The 4,814-nt window shown below is 48.7% G+C and overlaps 1 non-coding gene across 1 annotated transcript; it reads right to left on the bottom strand.

Moving 5' to 3' along the window:
- Positions 1-536: 536 nt before the first annotated feature.
- On the bottom strand, positions 537-752 carry LOC116271183. Its single transcript, XR_004179611.1, has one exon. It is a non-coding gene; the product is annotated as a small nucleolar RNA U3 (small nucleolar RNA).
- Between the last annotated feature and the right edge of the window lie 4,062 nt (positions 753-4,814).

Genomic DNA, 4,814 nt, shown 5'->3' with positions numbered 1-4,814 from the left:
CCGGGCACGGCGGCTCACGCCTGCAATCCCAGCATTTTGGGAGGCCGAGGCGGCGGATCACCTGAGGTCAGAAGTTGGAGACCAGCCTGAACAACATGGTGACAGCCCGTTTCTACAAAAAAAGAAAGAAAACAAAAGCCTGGCCTGTAACCCCGGCTACTCGGGAGGACTTAGGAGGATCCCTTGAGCCCGGGAGGCGGAGGTTGGCTATGAGCCGAGATCGCGCCGTTGCACTCCTGCCTGGGCGACAGACAGAACAAGAGACCCCGAGAGCCCGTCTGGGGGTGGAGTGGCAGGCAGGAAACGACGTCAAAACAGGCAGCGAGAAGGCGAAAAAATGGAGACAACAAGGTGTACCGCAGAATCCTCTCCCCCGCAGCTGAGATTGAAAAACCACCCGGACAATGCACACACGCTCTGCCTCTCGTAAAACGAAAGCAAAGAACTTCTTCGCGACGTCAGACCTACGCCACCACCCACAAACGCCTGAGAGTAGCCCCTCTGCAGCCTGTCGTTGAAACCAGAAAGAAAGAAAAACCACTCAGACAGCGTTCTCTCCCTCTTGCTCTCCTAAGCGGAGAGAAGAACGATCATCAATGGCTGACGGCAGTTGCAGGGAAGCAACACCAAACGCCTGTTTCACGCTCAGGAGAAAACACTACGTCTCTTCCTCGTGGTTTTTGGTGCTCTACACGTTCAGAGAAACTTCTCTAGTAACAAACTATAGAAATGATCCCTGAAAGTATAGTCTTAACGCTCCGTTGCCAGCCTCTGCTGGGTCTACATCTGCTGCTCACTTTTAACTAATGGCGAGATACTTTCGCTATTTCCCATGCCATTAGGAAACAAACAGAAAAATAGTTTGGCAACATCTTCTCGAATATTATCACTTGACAAATTTTAACGTTTTAGGTGGAAACGGAATTTTAAAAAATTGTTTTAAGAAGTTTAAAAAACAGGCATGCTTAATTAGCATAATGCTGAATGGCAGCCAATCACAAACTGAATTTTTAAAGCGGGAAGTGTTTGCTCCTGGCGTGGTGCGCCCGCCTGTAATCCGGGAATCCCAGCGTTTTGCGAGCCCACGCCCAGGCCCAGGAGGGAGGATCCGTTGTTCCACGAGTTCGACACCAGCCTAGGCAATATAGCAGAATCCCGTCTCTACCAAGGGGCGGGGGGAATCAACAATGAGCTGGGCGTGATGGCACCGTCTGTAGTCCCAGCTACTCCGGAGGCTGAAGCGGGATGATCGTTTGAGCCAGGGAAGCTGGCTGAGTTCGAAGCCGCAGTGAACTGTGGTCACCCCACTGCACCCCAGCCTGGGAGACAGAGTGAGATCTTGACTCTTAAAAACAACTTTTTTTAGGGGGGATGGTATAAAATAGACGTAAAACGTACCATCTTAACCATTTCTCACACATACAGTTCAGGGGCATTAAGTACATTCATGTAGCCATTGGTATGTAACCATCGCCATTATTTATCTCCAGAACTTTCTCGACATCCCAAACTGAAACTCAGTACCCAAAAAACAAACTTCCCTTTCCTCCCTCTGCCCAGACCCTTGTAAGCACTCTTCTACTTTCTGTATGTGTTAGGCAGGAATCTAGACCCAACATGGCGGCGTTACCCGGCGTAGCAGAGCTTTTGTTAAAAGACTCTCTTCACCCTTGTATACACCCGAAGACTTACATGCATCAGTTCTGGCTGGGCAACCGCACTCCCCCATGACCTGCAGCTCACCTGCATTCCACAAGTTCGTAAACAGCAATTTCAGTTGACAGATCCAAAGACCCCTTCCTCAGGACCCTTACTCGACTCCTGCCCTAGTAGTTTCAAGACCCCCCAGGCCCTGTTTGCCTGTAGCTGTGATTACAGGCGCTTCCCTACCTCTCGGGCTATAAGAAGCCCCTACCCTCCTCCCTCAGCGCAACTTCCTCTGCCTGCACCTTTGGACCGAGGAACCTCGCCCGCGAGTCCTAATAAAGGCTATTCTCACTGCCATTTGCCTTGTGTCTTCGTTCCCGGTTCGCCTTCAGCCTCAGTTTACCTTTACACTACGAATTTGATTCTTGTAGATATCTCTATAAGTGGAAACATGCAATATTGTCCTTTTGTATCTGGCTTATTTCACTTAGAATGACGTTTTCAAGGTTCGTTCATGTTGTAACATGTTGCATCACTCCTTTTTCAGGCTGGAGTGCAATGATGCATGACGTGACGGCTCACTGCAGCCTTGACCTCCAGGGCTCAGGTGATCCTCCCACGTCAGCCTCCTGAGTAGCTGGGATTACAGGCACATGCCATCACGCTCGGCTACTTTTTGTATTTTCTGTAGGGAGGGGGTTTCACCACATTGCCCAGGAAAGTCTTGAACTTCTGGGCTCAGGGGATCCACCCGCCTGGGCCTCTCAAAGTGTGGGACTACAGGTGTGAGCTACCACGCCCAGCAGTTTTCTTAATTACATTTTTGAATTGCTCCTCGCTAGTGTATAAAAACACAACTGGACCGGGTGCAGTGGCTCACACCTGTCATCCCCGCCTTTGGGAGGCCTAGGCGGGTGGATCACGAGGTCAGGAGATCAAGACCATCCTGGCCAACATGGTGAAACCCCGTCTCTACTAAAAATACAAAAATTGACTGGGTGTGGTGGCACGTGCCTGTAGTCCCAGCTACTGGGGAGGCTGAGGCAGGAGAATGGCTTGAACCCGGGAGGCAGAGGCTGCAGTGAGCCAAGATCGTGCCATTGCACTCAGGCCTGGGTGACAAGAGCGTAACTCCTCAAAAAAACAAACAAGAAACCACACAACTGGTTTTTGTGAGTTGATCTTGTGTCCTGAAACTTTCCTGAATTTGCTTATTAGCTCTAGTAATTTGTGCGTTTGTATTCTTTGGGATTTTCTGTATTTATAGAGATGGTTTTATTTCTTCCTTCTCAATTTGGTGCCTCTTAGTCCTTTTTCTTACCTAAAGGCTCTGGCTATAACTTCTAGTAAAATATTGACTAGGCCGGGCGCGGTGGCTCACACCTGTAATCCCAGCATTTTGGGAGGCCGAGGCAGGCAGATCACAAGGTCAGGAGATCAAGACCATCTTGGCCAACATGGGTGAAACCCGTCTCTACTAAAAACACAAAAATTAGCCAGGCATTGGTGGCTGCACCTGTAGTTCCAGCTACTGGGGAGGCTGAGGCAGGAGAATGGCTTGAACCGGGAGGCAGAGGCTGCAGTGAGGAGCCAAGATCGGCATGCACGCTGTTCCAGCCTGGGCTGACAGAGCAAGACTCCCTCTCAAAAACAAAACAAAACAAAACAAAACATTGAGTAGCAGTGGTAAAGATGAACCTCTGTGTCTTGTTCCTGGACTTAGGGGAAAAGCTTTTAGTCTTTCACCATTAAGTATGATGATAACTGTGGGTTTTTCACAAATGTCTTTTATTATGTTGGGGCAAATCCCCTCGTTTCATAGTTTTCTCTATGTTTTAATCATGAAATGTTAAAATTTCTTAGATGCTTTTTCTGTGTCAGCTGGAATACCTGTTTTTCCCTTTGTTCTACTAATGCGATGTATGACTTTAATTGATTTTCTTATGTTGAACCACCCCCTGCATTCCTGGGGTATATCCCTCCCATCCCCTCAGCTGCAGCACCTGTTTAAAGCTTTCTTCCTTGACAATAATTGTTGTCTCAGGGATTGGCTTTCTGTGAGGTGAGCAGCAGGCCCTAGATGGAACCCCTGGTGTTTTGGTAACACCGGGATGGCCAGTAGCCTCCAGACACTGGAGGAGTCGAGGAAGGATCCCCCTTCGAGGCTTCAACACTTTGATTCCTGACTTGGAGCCTTCAGAACTGCAAGAGAGTAATTTCTGTTTTGGTAAGAGTTTCACTTCATCACCCAGGCTGGAGTGCAGTGGCACGATCTGGGCTCACTGCAACCTCTGCCTCCTGGGTTCAAGTGATTCTTGTGCCGCAGCCTCCTGAGTAGCTGGGATTACAGGCCGTGCCACCACGTGTGGCTGATTTTTGTATTTTTAGTAGAGATGGGGTTTCTCCATGTTGCGCTGGCTGGTCTTGAACTCCTGACCTCAAGTGATCTGCCTGCCTTGGCCTCCCAAAGTTCAGGTGCAAGCCATCATGCCCGGCCTACATTTCTGGGTTTTTTTTTTTTTTTTTAAGATGGAGTTTCACTCTTGTTGCCCAGGCTGGAACGCAGCTCTTGGTGTCTACCCAAATGAGTTGAAAACGTATGTCCACAGAAGCCTGCACACATATGTTTATAGCAGCTTTACCCATAATTGCCAAAACTTGGAACTAAGATGTTGCTAAATAGAGCCGGGGGAGGTGGCTTGTGTCTGTAATCCCTGCTACTTGGGCAGCTGAGGCAGGCAGTCACTTGAGATCAGGGGTTTAATAGCTTTCTGGGCAGCAGAGGGAGACCCTGTCTCTAAAAAAATAAAATAAAATAAAATAAAATAAAATAAAATAAAATAAAATAAAATAAAATAAAAAATATGTGTTCCCTTTGGGAGTCTGAGGCAGGTGGATCTCCTGAGGTCAGGAGTTCAGGACCAGCCTGGCCAACATGGCAAAACCCCATCTCTACTAAAAATACAAAAATTAGGCCGGGCGCAGTGGCTCACGCCTGTCATCCCAGCACTTTGGGAGGCCAAAGCGAGCGGATCACGAGGTCAGGAGATCAAGACCATCCTGGCTAACATGGTGAAATGCCGTTTCTACTAAAAAAAATTAAAAATACAGGCCGGGCGCGGTGGCTCAAGCCTGTAATCCCAGCACTTGGGAGGCGAGGACGAGAG

This window comes from Papio anubis, chromosome 17 (genome assembly GCF_008728515.1).
Source record: "Papio anubis isolate 15944 chromosome 17, Panubis1.0, whole genome shotgun sequence".
Classification (NCBI taxonomy): domain Eukaryota; kingdom Metazoa; phylum Chordata; class Mammalia; order Primates; family Cercopithecidae; genus Papio; species Papio anubis.
The sequence above is the reverse complement of the archived record's forward strand: the minus strand, read 5'-3'. Positions and strand labels throughout refer to the sequence as shown.